Raw genomic sequence first — 21333 nt, forward strand, 5'->3', positions numbered from 1 at the left:
TTCTTCACTCCAAATCTGTTATCATAATGAAACTTGGTAGTTTCCTTCGTACGCGCGTCTTTTCTCCTCACCTGTTCCAAGTCCGGCCACTTTGGTACAAGTGAAGAAGGTGTAACTGGTACAACGGTTCGAATTTTTCGTCCCATGATCAGTTCCGCTGGACTAACTCCTGTTGTTGAAATGGGTGTTGAACGGTATGCCATAAGCGCAATAAAGATGTCTTCCTGCTGCAATATGCGTTTCGCGGTCTTCACTGCACTTTCAGCCTCACCGTTTGCTTGCGGGTAGTGAGCACTAGTGGTTGTATGCACAAATCCATACTTAGAAGCAAACTTCTTGAAAGAGTCTGATGTAAACTGGGTGCCATTGTCGGTTACAAATTCCTCAGGAATACCCCATCGAGCTAATATATTCTTGAGTTTTCCAATCACATGAGCACTAGTCAATGAATCCAGGTAAGCTATTTCCAGATAACGAGAAAAATAGTCGGTAACTACTAAGAAATGTCTACCTTTCAGCTCACATAGATCTGCAGCGATCTTTTGCCATGGACGACATGGAAGGGCTGTTGTCTTCAACGGCTCTCGGTTCTGTTTTGGTTGATGAACTTGACAGAATTCGCAGGACTTAACAGTACGCTCAATGTCAGTTGAAATTCCAGGCCACCATACTGCTCCCTGTGCGCGTTCACGGCACTTATTAAGACCTAATTGTCCTGAATGTATATCTTTCAAGGTTTCTGGTCTAAGGGCTTCTGGAATAACAATTCGGTCTCTGTACATCAGAATGCCATTCAAAACTGACAGTTCCGATCTTGCAGTAAAATATGGTCGGATTTCTGCTTTCAGTGATCTCTCATGGTCTGGCCACCAGTTCTGAGTTTTCTGTAAAACTTCAAACAATTCTGGATCATCTACAGTAGCTAATCGAATGCGTTCTAGTCGTTGGTCAGATATTGGAAGATTTCTTACGACAGAGTCTACGTAAAGATTGACTTCCTCCTCTGTTTCCTCGGAGTTCCCAGTTAACGGACTCCTCGAGAGGGTGTCGGGAACCACAAGATTTTTCCCTGGCACATGTTCAGCAGTCGGATTAAATCTGCGCAGTCGCATCAAAAGTCTCTGACATCTTAGTGGTGTCCTGTCTAGAGCTTGAGTGTTAATGAGCGGGACGAGAGGTTTGTGATCCGTGATTAGTTTGAATGATTCGAGTCCAATGATGTAGCGCTCGAACTTCTCACAGGCCCATACCGATGCTAAACACTCCTTCTCGATTTGTGCATATTTGGTTTCAGCTGGTGTAAGTGTTCTCGAAGCAAAAGCAATAGGCTTAAGTTGACCATCAAACTGCTGAAATATGGCAGCTCCTAGACCATAGCTGCTGGCATCTGCACTGATCACGACTGGCTTTGAAGAATTATAGAATGCCAAGGCAGGTGTTTCTGTTAGCATATTCTTCACTTTTTTGAAGGCTTCTTCCTGGGGGCTGTCCCATATCCAAGCTGAGTCACTCTTCAAAAGATCAGTAAGAGGGTGCATGACTGTGGAGAGATTTGGTAAAAATCGGCCAAGATAATTCACCATTCCCAATATTCTCTTGAGTTCAGTTACATTTGTCGGTGCAGTCAATTCACGAATTGCACGTACACGCTCCGGACATGGACTGATCCCATCTGAACTAATCAAGTGTCAAAAATATTCAATGCTCCGTTTCCGGAACTCACATTTACTTTTGTTGAGTTTGAGACCAATCTCTTTGATACGGTCCAGTACAAGATCCAAACGCTCGTCATGCTCCTCCACTGTACTTCCGTATACAATGATATCATCCATGATGGCATCTGCTCCATCAATATCTGCTAATATCTCTGACATACGACGCTGAAATATTTCAGGGGGCTGACGTTATCCCAAAAGGTACCCGCTGAAAACAATATCGTCCAAAGGGAGTTATAAAGGTTGTAAGGTGACAACTCTCTGGTGCTAGGGGTATCTGATGAAAACCACTACTAGCATCAAGCTTTGCGAAGACTGTAGCCTTACTCAGTTTCGGTGCAATGTCATCCAAGTTTGGTAACATGAAATGTTCACGTTTAACTGCCTGATTCAGTTTCTTGAGATCGACGCACAAGCGAACGTCCCCATTTTTCTTAAATGCGGTCACTATTGGTGCACACCAATCTGTCGGTTCTGTGACTTTCACGATGATTCCTGCGTCCTCCATTCGCTTCAGTTCTCCCTCTACTTTAGGCATCAATGGAAAAGGGATTCTGCGTGCTGTTGTGACGCAATATGGAACGGCTCCAGGTTTAAGCGTTATTTTGACGGGTGGGCCCTTAACGCATCCATGTGTACCGAACACATCCCGAATTTCCTCTACTTTCATCACAAGTCCCATGCGGTGTGCCACACTTCGACTGAGCAAATTCCGTATTGTCGGAGTCACTCAGGTCTATTGAGCCCATGTAGAATGAATCAGATGGTGAGCACACATCTTGGACTTCCTCTAGGTGTTTCGGCTTGCTACGACAAACAACCTTAAAGTGTCCCTTTTTCCCACTCTTCAAGCATTTTTTCCCTGATGCCGGACAGTTCCCGGGACTGTGCTTCTGATTACACTTGTCACAGTTACTATGAAACTTTTCCTTAGGTTTAAACTGTCTGCTGTGACCGTGTCTGGTGTGTTGGCCATCATGCTGTCTAACTCTTACAGCATCTAAGTTTTTAGATTGTAAGTCTTTTATCTGATGTTTTACTAACTCAGAATTGCGTGCCATATCGACAGCTTTTGTGAGTGTAAGTTCAGATTCTAACTGTAATTTCTCACTTAGTTCCTTGTCAATTATGCCCACAACTAACCTGTCACGAATTTGGTCGTCCTTGTCCCTGAAATCACAATGCGCCGCCAACTCGTGCAAACTCCGGACGAATTCTTCTACCGACTCGCCCTGCCGCTGACTCCGGATGTGGAATTTGGCGCGCTCGTGGATCACGTTTTTCTTTGGAACAAAGTATTTGTCAAAACTTTCAAGAACCTTCTTGAACTTTTTCTCATCACCCTCAGCGAATGCGAAGGACTTAAATATTCCCTCTGCTTCCGGTCCCATGGCGTAAATAAGAGAACTTATCTGAATTTCGTCATCTTCGTCGGTAAGCTTTGTTGCGATCTGAAAACGTGTGAATCTCTGCTTCCATTCGGGCCATTCATTCGGCCTGGTGAAGGCAAAATTCTCCGGGGGATTGAACTTCGGCATGTTGACAACTATCCCACTTCTGACACCATGTTTGGATGGCTTGGTTCTTTAAAATAACACCCGAGCTCAAACACACATGTTTATTCAATATGGCGCTAAAACTACACATGACAGGTACACATTAACTTGTACACATAAAGATACACCAGAACTACACAGTTCGTACATCCACTCATTCGATTCACTAAACAAGGGGAAGCTTACTCCTCTTAGGCACCTGATCCCACCTTTTTGTATATCCAGGGGTCCGTGTTTGCGCAACCCTTAATTTTGTATTTCTTATGGGAGTTATGAGATTTATCACTGTTCATCATCTTCATCTTCTATTTACGAGTATTCGCGAATTAAAAAATTGGTGAAAATGTTTTTGTTGACAAAAACATGAAATATGATATCCCATATGGTGAAGAAGTATTTTATAACGAGGATATCAACATTTGACTGGTGAATATTTTACAAGGTTATTTATTCATAAAAAAGATGAAATAATAATATTTACTAATGCAAACTTTAATTTCATTATAATCATAATAACAAAACGAATATATACAGTGTTTGCATTAGTAAAATGCAAACTGTGTATATATTCGTTTTGTCTATGAGAGCTATCTTGTCAGATATTTTAAACAAATTCAAAAAAATATTTTTGCAACTAAGTTGTTCAGCTTTTAAAATATATAGCCCGTGATCTACAGTCTGAAAATTTAACATTTTCTACTTTATCCAAATGGAGTTTACTTTTGTAAAGTGTTTGTAAATATCTTTTTTCACAAATATCATAAGCCCTCCAGATTTGCTGCCTCTCTTTTTAATCTTTTTAGCATTGAGTATAAATGGAGTAGCAAATCCTGGAAGATTATGTGGTGAATCCTGCATGGTTTCAGAAAAACAAATAACATCATACTTGTGATACAAAGAACTAAACAATTCAACATTATCATCAAATTTTGATTTACTAAATCTATGTATATTCCAGTATGCAATGTTAAGCATGTTGTACTTGATTGCATAAACTCTCTTGACTGACTAGGCTTATCATCTATTTATGTTTACACGTATGTGTGTTATGCACACAATATAATGTCTAACAATACCTAGGGCCTTGTATAATATTATTTGTAGAAAAATCTAACACTGATTATGTAAACCTAGCACAAACATAGATATATGTTATGTGCACAATGCAAAGTGAATATAACGAACAGTGATCAATCTCATAACTCCTATAAACAATACAAAATAGATAGTTGAACAAACACGGACCCCTGGACACACCAGAGGTGGGATCAGGTGCCTAGGAGGAGTAAGCATCCCCTGTTGACCGGTCACACCCGACGTGAGCCCTATATATATGTATGTAGATGTAGCAGTATTCTTAGAAGAAAACAGAATAATTTCACACTTAATAGCTGTACATGTGATATAGATACAATATATAGTATATAGATATTTCTTGAAGAAAGGTATTAACGTGAGTTGTGTTTGTACCACGGGCATTACATGCACAAATCTCCCCGAGTGGACCAATGCCAGAACAATTCATAGCTGGGCGGGGATAGACGATGGGAGGTAAGTGATAACGTTTTTGTTTGTTGTGTAATCACAAGTGAAGTAGGACATAAACCCTTCAGGGGCGGATCCAGGAATTTTTTAGACATTAATTTTGGTTTTCAAAGGGGGTTGGGGGTCCACCCTCAAAATGTGTTATTTTTACCTTTTTTAAACAAAATGTTCTGTCAAAGGGGGGGGGGGGTCCGGCCCCACTGACCTTTGCCCTCCTAGCTAGTATTAAAGAATTTCAATATTCGGGGTGGGGTGTATGCACCGACTACAAGGGTTTGTACTGTTGTAGACACAGGTACTTGCTTCCGTTAAAAAATATGATAAACAATATTACATTTTGAAATTAGTTTTATTTACAACATTTCTCAAACAGGGCAAACCCCTGTGGCGTAGATGAGGGGAAAGGGGCACCACATTGGAGAAACAATTTTGAAGTGTCTTTTTCTGCTCTAATGTAGTTAGAAAATTGTGTGGTGGACTACCCACTCCCCCCCCCCCCAACAAAATTACAGAGAGTATTTCGAATAGAAAGTTAACCAGCTAGACTTTAATGTTTTGTGGTAGTACTGGTAATTTCATATCGCTATATGCATTATACTGGAGTAGATCAAAGATCTGATTTTAATCAGATTGTTCCAATAACTTTACCTCAGGATCTCATAACCAGTATCATAATATTACATACACGTGAATGTAAAACTTATACGGTACCAATTTTGATGCACCAGATGCGCATTTCGACAAATACTGTCTCTTCAGTGATGTTTAACCGAAATGTTTGAAATCCGAAATAACAATGAAGTTTCAGAGCTACTATAGCCAATATAGGATAAGTGGAGAAGGGTTGTGGATTGGATTGAATCTTCACTGTATGATGTACGGTAAACTAGTTTTGGGTTTACTATAGTTTCATACTACTATTAGAATTGCATTCATTCATGATACAAATGAGCTTTATCAATAAAAAGGTACCAGGTTCAAACCTATATGGTATAAAACCAAGCATAATTTCTTAAATAATTATGTATAAAGATAAATGAGTTAATATGTGGTTGTTTCTTTTAATGCAGACATGAACTGGTCAACATAAAATCAAGAATAAAGAATTATCGCAAAGACTATTTGATCGGATTTGCAAACCCGAAGTACTCATAGATGAAATATCTATGCTATCCGAAAGGCTTTTCAACCAAGTTGAAGCAGTGTGCTCATTGAAGAATGAAGAACTGTTATTTGGTGGAATACAAATTATTCTCAGTGGGGATTTTTATCAATTACCACCTGTGCGAAATAAACTGTATTCAGATGAAGGGAAATTCTGTTTTCATAGTCACAATTTTACAAGTGCTATTTCACATAGTTATTTTGAGTGAGGTGATGAGACAGTCAGATATAAAATTCATTAACTGTGTGAATGAAGTGTCAAGGGGCATCTCAACACCAGAAGCATTCAACTTTTTGGCATGGATTTCAAAAACCAGTAGATAAACCAGGAGACATATCTCTTAAACTGTTTGCTACTAATGAGCTGACCGATTCCTACAACAGGGGCAGAGTTTTATCAGCACCAGGATATCTCTTCAAGTATCAGGCTGAGGATACAGGAGAAGCCAAGTACCTCCAAAGGGTCCTTGCTCTCAGTTCCCTTTGGATCAAAGTGGGAAGCTCCGTTATGCTACTGTGTAACCTAACTGAAAAACTTGTAAATGGACTGAGGGGCACATTTGTGAATGGCGAAGCAGACGGTCCAGTTGTACAGTTTCCTTCTATAAATACAACAATAAGATTGCAGAAGGAAACATTTTCAGGAAACCTAACTTTGTTTATGTAATACTGACCAAATGTTTGATTCACACACTTGTAACCTGAAATGCTATGAGAGAATACATATTGTATTTTATAAAATTTTCTTACAGTTTATAGTCCCAATCACAAGAGAAATCTTGCAGAGAGGAAACAAATCCCAATCAAGTTGGCCTATGCTGTAACGGTTCATAAATCACAAGGAATGACCATTAAAAGGTTACATATGAATTATATTATACTCATCATATCAAAGTTGAAACTTAATTGAGATAACTGCATGCAAGATAACCTAGTGTTTAACTGATAGCAATTCCATCATGCATACAAATATTCATTTCTCTCAAATGCAATACATGTTCATATCAACTCTTGTCATATTAACAAAATCAAGTGATGTGTAAAGAGAGATTTTTGCATGCTAACAAGGTTGGGGCTGCTAGAAAATTATTACAATATCATACACTTCTATGCAAGATGAAGATAACGAACAGTGATCAATCTCATAACTCCTACAAGCAATACAAAATAGATAGTTGGGCAAACACGGACCTCTGGACACACCAGAGGTGGAATCAGGTGCCTAGGAGGAGTAAGCATCCCCTGTTGACCGGTCACACCCGTCGTGAGCCCCATATCCTGATCAGGTAAACGGAGTTATCCTCAGTCAAAATCAGTGTGCCAAGAACGGCTTAACAATCGGTATGAAACACATCAGACAGCATTTGACCCAATGCGAGGTTGTATTGACGAACTAGATCGTTATAACGACCATAGAATTTGCAAAATGCTGACTTCAATCGAGACTGTTGAAATCCCTGTACCATCAACTTGTTTGTCAGTAGCTTACCTCGATTTAAAAACTGACTATACGCAGAACAAGCTCTTGCATATCGAATCAGTTGAGATATATAAACACCATATGCAGTTGATAATGGAATATTGCTACACAAATATGGGAAATTGACGATGGAGAAGCTGAAATCATCCCGTTTGTCATACAGTTGAGTTGTCAGTTTGCCGTTAATGTCTACTTTCAATAAAATATCTAAGTATGAAGTATTGTTATAGAATATATATAAAAACCTTGAGATATGACAACATCTCATGTCTTTGAATGCCTCTCCAGTAGGATGTTCCATGAACTGGGAAATGATGTCAGGCTGCGGGATGCAAGCTTCTTTGGAAAGGTTGATGATTCGCAATCCTGATGGAGACTTCACCCGACCAATGGCTACTCCAAGCTGCCCTGGTGCAAACATGTTTCTGCAGTCAACCTCTAACCTGTTTAATAAAATGTCTAAAAGGATAACAATTTCTGAAGATTAAATTAAAGCTTGGATTTGCAAAAAGCTGCTCAAAAACTTGTTAGGAATGGTGCTCTGAAAATTAATTAGCCAGCAAATAATGTATTTGTAGAGTGCTAGCTATTATTGCAAACGAATGTATACTTCAATGAGGTTTCATACGAATGCCGAAACCTGTCTGTGTGAGATTAATAATTTTTAAAGAAGATGTTTTAAATAGGCAAATGCAGGTTTGCTATTTACAAACATTCTTGGATACTAATATGACTATTCAAATCATTTCAGCCCAACATTCAGTATTACTTCCAGGAGAAATGGTACAGAGAGTTCACCAGAATCACAGTTTAATGGCAGGTTAGTGTTGATAAGCGTGTTAGCCATTGATAATAAAGACTCTGCGAGGGTTACTAAATCAGAATCGCCTGAACATATATGTTTATGTCGAGTTTAAAAGGTCTCTTGCACGTCACAGTCCACAGTGCCTTGGGTAAAATTGAGACAGGTAAGATTTATAACAGTTAAAGACTAGTGAATATGAATATCGTTTTTGGACATAGGAAATATAGATCTTTTAAAAGTTTTGAAAATTCATCTGAATTCAAAAGTGAAATCGTACCGTAACGAGTTATTCTTTGTCTTTTTGAAAGGAAGTTGTATCTGTACATGAACAAATTAACTTTTGTGTACCATATCTATGTATTTGATTAAAATTATAATGTAGGTTTCAGAAAATGTTTACTTTGCAAATTAACTTTTCTCAGACTTAGCCTCACTTTTCCATGTTTGATGTTTAGCTCAGTTTCAAAGCAACTATTGACAATATTGTTTTTGAAAACCCATTCACTGATCGTTATCTTCACCTTGCAGAGTAGATATTACTTTTATAATCTGATAGATTTGATCTTTGTTGAGATGGGCTCAGATTTGATTTTCCTTTTTTCTTTTCTTTAGTGGACCGGCCTTAGAATATGAAAATGGGTGTGCACCCTTTTCATTTAGAGCTGCATTGGCCTTTCTTGAAATTGTTGATTGTCCAATAATAATACTATTCAAGTTTTTCTGATATTGAAGAGCTGTTGGGTTAGTGTTTGCCTCATTGTATGTAGCACATTGTTGACAGAATATATTCTCAACAGCATCAGAGTTGATAAGAGAAGGATTTACAATGATGTGCACATTTTTACGTTTTAGAGCTGTTGAACATAATTGTATAAACTCAATAATACAGTACTCAATATCATCATGACACTGGTAGGACATCAGATGTTTGTTTGACATAGCTTTGCGCCAATCTTGGAACCAGCTTAACACTTCCTGAAGCTCCTTAGTCTTGAATCATCAACCATCGTTATTGGCCACGTGTCTCTGAATATTCGAACAATTTTTGATGTTTGCTTAAGTAGTGTGATAACGCCATCAAGGGTTGATCCATTATCAAGGGAGGCTTGATACTTTTCGAATAAATGAAGCATCTCAGAATTCAAGACATCCTCAGCTAAACGGTTTCTCATTTTGTTTTGTGTAGTCATATATATGTGTTCATGAGTTAGATATCGGTTTATCTGAAGGGCATTGTTCTGGTCCCATTCATAACAGTTGACAAACATGTCCCATTGGATATTCTCCCCACTAGCAAGACATAGATTTCTGGTAGATCTTTTCTTCAAATCACTCTTTATTATGTCATTTCTAATTTTTTTGGCAACATGTGAGTAATCCATCATGAAGATAACATTTTCTTCAAAATTACATGGATTTCTAACTCTCATGTTTGCATTATCTGTAATATTTATATTTACAAATGAGCGGTTACTGCTAGCACCATCCATGGGTGTAAAAATACATGTACATCCATACATTTGTAATTGATCTACTGCATCTCAAAATATGCTGTGTAAGTCATATCCTTGAATTTGGTCAGAAATGAAGTGGACAAATGGAAATCTGAATCCAGTCATTCCAATAAAGAGCAATTGTAGAGCATGCTTTCCCAGCTTCTGTTCTTTTTCCCCAGTTCTTAGTGTCTCACAAATATTACCCTCTTCACCTTTGTTTAAAAATCCGACAGATTCCAAAACATTTCCATTTTTCTCCATTTGGAGGTCTTCTTGTATTGCCATTTCATCAATTATGATACCCCCGTACCTTCCTTCTGAAGGAATATTTAGCCTTTCAGCTTCGAGGTACATCCATGTAAAAATTTCCTCATGAAATCCTGGTTTTTGTTTGATGGTGTTTTTATAGAGTATCAATAAAGATGGCGATGGTAGAATTATCAGCTTACTTCGATAGAGAAAGTCATATGCAAGGGGTGACCTATTGTAAAGATCTAAACTGGCAGAAATTACTTCTTTCGGCCATCTTCTCCCTCTGGGATCTCTCTGAACATTCTGAGCTTGGGACTAAAGAAAAATTATCATTTCATCAAGTGCTCCTGGCATAAGCTTCTTGATATCATTTTCTTCTGAATTAGTTTTATTTGTATTCTCTTGAAGATAAATTCTTTGCATTTGTCCTTTATCTGAATATGTCATCCTTTGACATGATGCACATTGAGATGATTTTCCTGTCAATGACACAACTTTTTGGCATGATAGAAATCGCAATGTTCTGATCCCCTTTTCATTGTTTTTTGAAATTATCTCTATTGTGTGATATCGAGTGCAAATAACTGAACTGTTAATTGCAACACTCTCACAAAATCTGAACAAATTACAACTTTTCAAAATAACATCAATTCCTTCTCGACTCTGTATGTAAGTTGTGTCCATTTTCATGGACTTCAGATCAATAATTCGATTTCCAATTCTAACTGACCATGTTTCATTTCTTCTTAAATTCACACAAAGCTGCAAGTTAAGTCCATTAATTTCAATGCTCATTGGGAAGTTAAAATTTATTTCTTCTGCACTTGTTTTTAGAATAGTGACATGACTTGGTAAAATTTGTAGTAAATTGTCAAATTCAACATTTCCCTCATGTTTAATATCTGTATAAAACAATCCTTTAATTACAGTAAACCTTTTCCCATTTTTCTTTCTTCTGAAAATTGTTGCTCTAGGGAAGATATACTTGATATAATGTGAAAATTGCCAATCACATATACATGCTGCATTCTTCTCACTATTTTCAATACTTTCAAACTGATATCGAAAGAATGTGTCTTGAAGAAGAATTTCTTTATCTTCAGCCTCTTTTAAATGACTAAGTAACCTGGAAAACAATACAGATCTATGCTATTAGAACAGTAAGTGTCCAAACTGTAATAAGTACAAATGCATCCTGAACCTGTGTAAGTCTAAACTGTTTGAATTGTAACACACACAAACACACACACAATGTCTAAACTGTTTGAATTGTAACACACACAAACACACACACAATGTCTAAACTGTTTGAATTGTAACATACACAAACACACACACAATGTCTAAACTGTTTGAATTGTAACATACACAAACACACACACAATGTCTAAACTGTTTGAATTGTAACATACACACAGGGAGTCACAAATAGGGGTATAAAGTGTAGAATATTATTAGGTTTGTATTTAGGGACATATCTTTAGAAAAAAACCTTCAAATCAAGTGCAGTTACTTCAGAATGTAATCATTAATACGAGAACATCTTTTACAAAATGAACAGAAGATTCCATCAATGTCGAAGTAAAATAAAAGCATAAATACACTGTACTTGTATATATCCAATAATAAAAGTCAAGAAACACAAAACTGGAATAACATTTCACTGTTAGCTCTTTCTACTTCAATGCCTCTTCAGGCAGTTATATATCTGATGGAGAGTATTAATCCTTTCATTTATTGAAATCTTATATTTTACCAATTCTCACAATTATAAAATGACACAGCCCTGAAAAATACCATAATGAATATGATATACATGTTATTTGAATTATTTCCCACCCTTCTGAATCTGCTCAAGTTATGCATTAATTTCATTTTTGGATGCTTTCATTTGTGAAAAGTAATTAAATTAGAAAACTAATAGAATGGATTTCAAACATTTCGGTTGAGCATCACTGAAGAGACAGTATTTGTCGAAATGCGCATCTGGTGCATCAAAATTGGTACCGTATAAGTTTTACATTATGACCCCTGGGTCGAGGCCTCTGCTGGTGGACTGTTAGTCCCCGAGGGTCTCTACAGCCCAGTAGCTAAGTACTTCGTTACTAGCTTGAAAATACGGATACATATTTAATTGCTGTTATAAAATTTAGAAATTCATTTCAAAATTAAGGATTATCTCCCTCATGCATAACTCTTATCCTTGGACGAATTTGGCTCCACTTGTTTGGCACGCTGTTTTTGGCTATATTTAGATCTAAAACTTCATAGTTATTTTGGATTTCAAACATTTCGGTTGAGCATCACTGAAGAGACATTATTTGTCGAAATGCGCATCTGGTGCATCAAAATTGGTACCGTATAAGTTTTACACATGAAAACAATAGTATATATATATATATATATATATATATATAACACAATAGTACATGTATATATATATATATATATATATATATATATATATATATATATATATATATAACAATAGTACATGTATATATATATATATATATATATATATATATATATATAACAATAGTACATGTATATATATATATATATATATATATATATATATATAACGTATACGTACATTGCTTCATTGCGATTCCATTACAGGAAGATTAGAAGTATTCATTGTTTTAAATCTGGATTAGCTGACCAACAAAAGTACAATGAAGCCGTAAGCAAAATGGAACTTCTAGATGGACTTAGTTTAAATGAACTTGCTGCTCAACTAACTACAGAATTCCCAGAGTCCCTCATTGAAACTGCATCAAGACAACATGCATTAGAGGCCTCACAAATATTCCTGATGCAGTATTAAATTTTGTTTATCTCTTTGTCAAAAATGTCTTCATTTACTAGTTGAAAAAAACCCATCAACTTACATGGCGAAGGATTTTTCCAGCATTGCCTATCATCTATAACAGATGATCTTAACATATACAAAGAATTTGTTGCTTGTTTGTCAAAAATTCCCAATGATCAATTCACTTGTGATGATGTTGGATCCTTAATTTCTGATATGGTGTGCACAATTTGCTGCATTGAAGAAATCTACTCGGAAATGGTTATGTTTAAACAATTTATGAAAGACTTTTTAAGGTGTCAAGCAGTAGAGAAAAAGATGACTCATCGAAAACAAATTCATGTGTCAAAGAAGAAAAGTGCAGGCATTAAAGTTGACTTTGAGTATATCTTAAAAGACTCTTCATTGAGAAAATCAGTATCACATTGTCTCTTGAAATCAAACACAGATTTGCTTGACAATATGACAAAACAAGATTTGTCTCATCTCTGCCCTGCCTATGATTGCAAAACTTGTTCCAAAGACAGTAAAAAACAAACTTAAAACTGCAATACAAAATTCAGATGAAATGCCATTTTACAAGAAACTTTCAAATGAAAAGAGAAAGGTTAGTATGGAAAAGGATGATACCACTGGTCCAAGCAAGAAACTTTCAGCTGATACCCCTGGTCCAAGTAAGAAAATTGCAGAGGATTCCCCTCTTCCAAGTGAGAAAACTCCAGATGATACCCCTGGACCAAGCAAGAAAATACCACATGATCTTCGACCCCGTACCAGCAGTACCCCGTGTTCAGTTTGTCAAAAAGTAAAAGGCCACAAGGACTGGATTCATTGTGTGGTCTGCAAGACCTGGATGCATAGAAACTGTGGTGGACTGAGTAATTACTTCAAATGGAAAGCTGCTTCGAAATTGAATGCAAAATTACAAAGTTGTTGAATTTATGTTCTGTGTTTTAAGGTAACAGGGATAGACATTAACTTTTCATCTCACTTGCCCTTCGGGCGAGTAAACTCAAAGTTTTACTTGTCCGAATGAAACACCTAGTTGTCTGAAATATTTTAGACTCTAATAAGCCTGTCAACCAGTAATTCTAATTATCTCTCTGTGTCAATTGGTGATACAGTACGATCTACAAGAATGGGCCTTCGCTATAATCTGACGATTCGGTAAAGAAAACAACACTATATGAAGTTGAGTTTTACTTTCTAATATTTTATATTCATCAAGCTTAACACAATTATTATAATAATCACATTTTCTACTAAAATATCACTTGACCCATCGGGCAAGTGTTTATTGAGTTTCACCTGTCCGAACTGGGTTTTCACTTGCCTCGGGCAATCGGACAACCGTTAATGTCGATCCCTGCAGTAATTTATGTCATTGATCATTTTGATGTGAAAAGGGTGCAATATATATGATATACATTTTTGGGAATATAACTTTCTATATCTCCTGGGGAGGATTGATTCTACATGCCTGAATTTAGTCATCTATCATTTCTATATTGAATTGGTGAAACTTGAACCTTATAGGATTTTATTATATGTGGACAATCTGTGCCATTTGATTTTTAATTGTTTTCATTTGGCAAACAGACATTTTGTCAATAATTAACTAGATGAAAAGGAGTTTATAAAGTATTTTTGTTGTTGTAATACATTGTATATCAATTTCCATGGAATTTCATTCAGAAAGTACATGCACACAACACACACACTGCAATGCCAAATAAACAATTAACTTTAGTTAAGTTATAATAAGTATGCACCCCAATATTTTCAGTTAAACAAGGAAAGGCACCCTAGTACTACTAGTAGTTCCTTCTTCTTTTTTCTAAATATACTTCACCATGCATGTATATCCACATACATGTACATGTTTAGAAAGCATAATTTTCCAGGACAAAAAACAAGATTTTGAACCCAGATTGATCACAAAGTCTTACCATGTTACAGGTAACATTTTCCGAAGTTTAAAATTTCCGCGCAAATTTTGTTTTGTTCGTACCAAGTAACATTAGACTTTTCTTTAAAACGTAATGAAAACTCTGGTGATTACCCGAAAAAATCCAGGAAAATTTTGACCAATCACAATCCACTTAACAACTTGTCATTGAATCGAACAAAATGGCTGTGACAGTTGTGAAAGCAGACGTATTTAAAAACTTTAGTCGATCGGGACTATTTGAGACTTTCAAATACGAACTGAGGTAAGAAATTCATCTTAAAACAGTCATAGGATGATGTCTATGTTATGCATTTGTGCGGTACAGGCCTGGCACACTCTGTTTACTCCTGTAAGTCACCGGGCCCAGCTAAATCTCGACCTCGCGAAACCCACCGGATTTTCTTTGGAAATATACGGAATTTCGGGAGGAAATTTGGCAGATATGTGGAAAAGTTCTATACAAATAGATAAGACAACAAAGTATTATTATAAAACATTTTATTTTTTATTTTTTTTTTACGGTAAAGTGAGGTACCCTAGCCTGTGGAAAGAGTTCTATACCTTTACTCTTATATATAGTAATTAGGCCGCAAAGCGATGTAAGTGCCTGTGGAATCACTATAAGGTCTTCCGTCTGGAACGGAAGACCTTAATTACTGAAAATTTACATAACCTGAAAAATATAAAACATCTTAAAATCAAGATCTTCTAAGCTTGTGAAACATTCATACAAGTTAATGATAATGATGTAAATTTCTCCTTTTTTTTTTTTTACCCCTTTCAAAATACCAAGAAAACCAACCCCAAAACATCCATTTTACTTACCCACTCACCCCCCTCCCCCGACAGAAATACTATACGGTGTTGTTGGACCTCCAAAAGACACCAAAATTCAAAATTTGTCCTCCCAAGAATAGGCATAGTCTTTAAATGGTACAAAATTTGGAGTAATACCCCCTTTTCCCTGTGTACAGCATCTGTTCTTATCAAATATCTCAAGAGGTTATAGAATGAGGTTTTTTTTTTTTTTTTTTTTTTTTTTTTTTTATCGCTAATGGCATTCTTTCTCTGCTTGTTTAGCTGCTTAGAAAGCAAGCTTTAGGGTTTGTCGAACTACAAGTGAATTGTACAGTTACGTACATCATATAGGAAAATTACGTACCTCAACCAAAAATATTTTAATGAGTTACGTACATCACGTGTGTTTTTAAACAGGAGTTTAACTCGTCCATTCAGGAGAAACAAATGGATTTTACCATTCTGAACGATAAAACGTAAAGAAATACACAAACTTGACTAATTAATATCACTGAATAGTTGATAGGATAAAATATAATTTAAATTGAAAAAATTACCCGTTTCTTCTTCCGACATCTTGGGATGTACGTAACTGCAGTTACGTACATCAGTTTAATACCAGTGAAAATAGAAGCAATGTAAACAAACGGTGTTTTGGTAAATGAATATAAATATAAGAAATGAACATCACTTTTGAGCTGTTCATGATCAATATGAACGGATTTGGATTTGAGGCAAATTCTCTGTGAATCGCTAGCGTGATTCACAGAATTTGCCTCAAATCCAAATTCGTTAATTCATACTGACCATGAACAGCTCAAAAGTGATGTTCATTTCTTAATTAACCGACGGTAGAAAAGTCAGTTTTACAGAAATTATGCATTTAAATGTGTAATACGTAAACGGTTTTTGAACCATTTGCTGCTTCTTTACAAACAGATGCAAGAAGCACTCGGGTCTGTCTACACCGGCTACTCCGGAATTACTTTTGCACCCACCTGTGGAAACAATCGTAACCACTCGGCCATTTCCGCTTGCGGAAATAGTCTGGATCATCCCGAGGTTGGGAGTCGCCATATACACATACGTCGGGATGATTCAGACTACGAGTAGTTACGATTGCCGCAATCGTAACTACCGATGCAAGTTGTTTCGGCCTTTTTACAGTTCGGCTCTAGTGAAACCGAAGGGAGGAGAAACCTATATGATACTCAGTAAAAACGCCGACGACTGGAGGTATCACACCGGTAATTGTCCAATCAAAATGAACTTAGTCAATTGTAGTTCCATATATTTAAAGAAATATTTTTTTTTCCTTGCGCGATTTTTCTCATTTCCTCTTCTTCTTTTCTCTTAATTTTTGTACCCCTGATTAGGAAATTTTGTGTAATTTGTAGAAATAATCAAGTGTATACAAAGGAACTATTTGCTGTTGGTAGCTGAGGCTACTTCCTGAGGTGCACTCCGGCTGTTTACACACATGTGAAAAACACGTGGATTTGAGGGTAGTCTTGTTTGCGGGTATTTTTTTTTTCGAAAATGCCGCGTAGGGTGTTGTTTTTCTGGTGTCGGCAGACGAGATAGGTAACATAGAACGTGTCTGACTGCGTTATTCGGCATCAATTTTGTAAACTGATTTTTAATGATTTTTCCCCCTCTATAGTAATATATAGTGAAAATAATTACCGGTGTGATACCTGGAGATGCGACCAGTATCAATGGATAAACAATGGCAGTTCTTGTGTGTCATCCGAGGGAGATATTCTATACCGTAAATATTTCAAGATTAAAATAGCCTGCCCCAAGTCTTCGCGAAACAGAAAAGCCGTGGGCTCGACGCGTTTCACCCGTAGCGCCTATTTTATGGAGTCCAACAAAAATCTAGTACTAGTGCGTTTCATATCGGTGACGATTCCGTCTACATTCCGTTAACTCATGGTAAAAAAAAAAAAAAAAAATGAAGAAAAATGTGAATTTGTGCGTACATGTCCATCCGTCATAGAACAAATTAAAGAAGATTCCGAAAGTGGTATGTCTCCCATGCAAATTTTCGATGAATTGAACGCGGCCAATAATGTTCCAAGTGGCGAATACATCGGTGTTATGAATGCACGTGATGTGAACCAAGTAAAGAACATTTCTAAAAATGTGCGTGCTACTAAAAAACTGACTAAAGACGAAATTTATAATTTGGTGTTATTACGTTATCATTTGGAGAGTTTCATACACGAAATCAAAATGTTTCCTGATCTTGTTACTATTCTGGGTTTACCAGAAATGTTTGAGATTTTCAATCAGTTACTGGATGTTGATGATGCTAGTACTTCTATATGTTTAGGGTACGATACCACATTTAATTTGGGTGATTTTTATGTAACGCCTTTAATTTTCAGGCACATATTGTTCGAGAGCAAACCAACAATCCCTTTAGCATTTCTAATCCACGAAAGTAAGTATCAAAAATGTCACGAAAGGTTATTTGATTACATTGCAGAGAAAATTCCAAAAATCAAAACCAAAAAATGAAAAATGTCGAAAATATTATTACCGAAGTTACATCGAAATGGTCACAGGCAGCAGTTCAATATTTCGATATACATTTGAAATAAGATATATTAGATCATGCCGCAAAATGGGTCATCCAGCAATTTCCTGGTCTGTACAATCCGTTTTCCGGGATAACAAACAACGCGTCAGAAAGTATAAATAACATTTTAAAATAACATGTTAGCGGCAAGGAACTTCCTGTAGATGCATTAGCTTTAAGTTTACAGTTACTACAATATCGGTATTTTTACAATATTCAGTGTGGTTTGGCGGGTATCGGGCCTTATAAATTATTAGACATGTTTTCTGGCCTAAAAATTACAAAAGACGAAATCATAATTCCAAACAAATTGATAGAACCAAGTAAAATTATAGGATATGTTAAAGGTACTTTAGAAAAATTAGACCCTGTTTGCACTGCCGAAGATTCTATTACTAGTAATTATACAAATTCAAATCGTTCTTCCGGGAATTTAGTATATAATAAAAACCCAATTTAGGAACTACTTCGAGACGAAACAAAACAGAATATGTCACAGGCGTGTTTAGCTAAATTAACTGTTGAAAATAATGGTGTTACATTTGTTGACGACCAGAAAGCATTTATAATAAACGGTAGTAACAATAAAAAATACTCAGTTACTTTATTTCCTAAAGAAACTTGTCAATGCCCAGTTGCCGGTACTTGTTATCATATTTTAGCCGCGCGGTTAAAAATGGGGGATAATATTTCCGATACTAAAAAAGTTGTTAATTTGGATCTAAAAATAATTTGAAACGTAACGAAAAAAAATCTGGTAGGAAAAAACCGCGACCTAACGATTATGATAAGGAGGTAATACCCGCGCCCGATTCTGCCATTGTTTTAGACGAGCAAGACGATTTATGTCCATCGAAAAAGGTAAATCTGGAAGAAAAAAATTCGCCCCCGATAGAAAGTGATAGATGGATCTCGGGGTTAAATCTAAGTCATAAATCTAATATATTGGATCCCCGTGGTTGGTTATGTTCAGATATAATAAATAAGTCTTTAGAAATAATTTCAAAACAATTCAAAAATATAAACGGTTTCCAACTAACAAATCTTGCTCCAGTATTTGATAAAGATTTAAACTCGTGGAAATGCAAAAAGGAATTCCAACCTTCAAATTTACCATCTGTACAAATTCACCACACAGGTCGTGATCACTGGGTTATGTCATTTCAAAATAAAGAAAACGAAATTTGTATTTCGGATAGTTTAAGTAGCACTAAAAACCATACCATTAACACACCGTCTCTCGAAATCCAATTGTCTTTAATTTATGGAAACAATAAACTGTCTGTGCAGTTGAAAATTTTAGAAAACCAACAACAAAATAATGGTTATGATTGTGGTTTGTTCACTATCACCAACTTAGTAGAGTTTTGTTTTAACGATGCGACATTTGAATTTAAAACCGAGTTTGTTGTAAATAAAATGCGGGAACATTTAATCAGTTGTTTAGAACATGGTCAATTTACTAAATTTCCACAAGAAACCATAAAGAATACTTCAACTTTAAAATACAAAACAATGAAAATTGGTTGTAATTGTTCTTGTAACTTTCCAGACTGGATTGATGAAATGATGGGCTGTGATTTTAAAGTAGGTAAAAAGCAATGCAATATATGGAAACATTGTAAATGTGCAAAGGTGCCTGATGATTGTAAAGACTGGATTTGTTTGGAGCATGATCGTGAATAAAAAATGTTTCTGTTGATTTTGTGTTGTTTTTATATGGTAATTATCTCAGTCCCTGTACACCTTGTTTTTCACACCTTTTGAGTTTTGTTATCCTGGCCTATCGAAAAATTGGCCCATATTTCCCCATTCCGGCAGGGTTTTCATCCATAGATTAATGAAAAATCTTATCAAACTATATATATTCTGATAGCTGTAGTATCATAGATGAATGGAAAATTTCCCGAATGAAAAAATATTCAAATACAAAAAGATATTGTAGTTTACACAAGAGGGACTGCTCAGATTTCTTATTAAAAATTGCACACCTTTCTTCATTCCGGCAGGATTTTCTGATATTTATCTATAAGATATCTCCAATAGTTTTATATTTTCTAAACGGTATGGATCTGTAGATGTGCGGAAACTTTACCGAATGAAAATACTCAAAGTATTTTAAGGAGATATTGGCAGTTAAACGAGTCTATTCCATCAGTTTAGATTAGTATTTTTTTTCGAGCTCGGTTCATTCCGGCAAGGTTTTTCAATATACGTCAATAATTTATTTCAAATATTTTTATATATTTTAATAGCCCTGGTTACACAGATGTGCGGAAACTTTACCGAATGAAAATACTCAAAGTATTTTAGGAGATATTGGCAGTTAAACGAGTCTATTCCATCAGTTTAGATTAGTATTTTTTTCGAGCTCTGTCCATTCCGGCAAGGTTTTTCAATATACGTCATTAATTTATTTGAAATATTTTTATATATTCTAATAGCCCTGGTGTCACAGATGTGCGGAAACTTTACCGAATGAAAATATATCAAGTATTAGCGGAGATATTGTGATTTTAATTCATGTCACTACTCTTATTCCGGACCCATTCCGGCGTTTACACTTTCCCTGAAAAAAAAAGGCCGACACGACCAGAAATCATCGTAACTACTCGGCCATTTCCGCTACACTAAAAAGTTTTTCGCGAAGCTAGAAAGGCCGAGTAGTTCCGATTGACGATTGCCGTGGACGTGATGAGATGAGGAAGCTAAAATATCTTTTTTGGAATCCACAGAACTTTGTGACAAACACAGGGAACTGGCTTTTATGACAAACAATATACATTTATCAACGACGATTCAAACAGGTAAATATATCAATGAATTGAATAAAAAGAACGAAATACAATTTCTAGGCTAGTTTAGAAATTCTACTTTCGGTTTCATATCTTCGTCATCTATTCTCAAGCCTTGAGTCAAGGAAGATGGGTGACTTTATCGAGCCGAGAACCCACAGAAGGACAATTATCAAAATTAAAATTGAAACTCTCCAGAAAAAGAAAATTTGCATGCTAGTTTTTTTCAATGTGGATGCCCATTTCGCAGCAACATTTAAAAAATCCTATTTAAAATCACGTATACGATAAAAACGCACAACATAACAGCAAATTCGACTTTTCCAAGCAGATTTTCATTAGGAGTAATCCAGCCAAGTTTTCATTGTGAACTG

General features: G+C 36.0%; 1 protein-coding gene across 15 annotated transcripts in view; it reads left to right on the plus strand.

Annotated features, from left to right (window-relative positions):
• The first annotated feature begins 20796 nt into the window (after positions 1 to 20796).
• LOC125661423 (uncharacterized) overlaps positions 20797 to 21333 on the plus strand; it is a 45318-nt gene continuing 44781 nt past the window's right edge. For 8 of the 15 annotated variants that reach the window (XM_056155942.1, XM_056155944.1, XM_056155940.1 and 5 more), the window contains exon 1: positions 20833 to 20971. The gene's annotated coding sequence lies outside the window, so the exon portion shown is untranslated. Of the gene's footprint in view, positions 20972 to 21333 lie in introns of all 15 variants that reach the window. The other 7 variants (XM_056155950.1, XM_056155946.1, XM_056155941.1 and 4 more) reach the window with 3 other exon arrangements.

The sequence above is a fragment of the Ostrea edulis genome, chromosome 2, assembly GCF_947568905.1.
Source record: "Ostrea edulis chromosome 2, xbOstEdul1.1, whole genome shotgun sequence".
In the NCBI taxonomy this organism is placed as follows: Eukaryota; Metazoa; Mollusca; class Bivalvia; order Ostreida; family Ostreidae; genus Ostrea; species Ostrea edulis.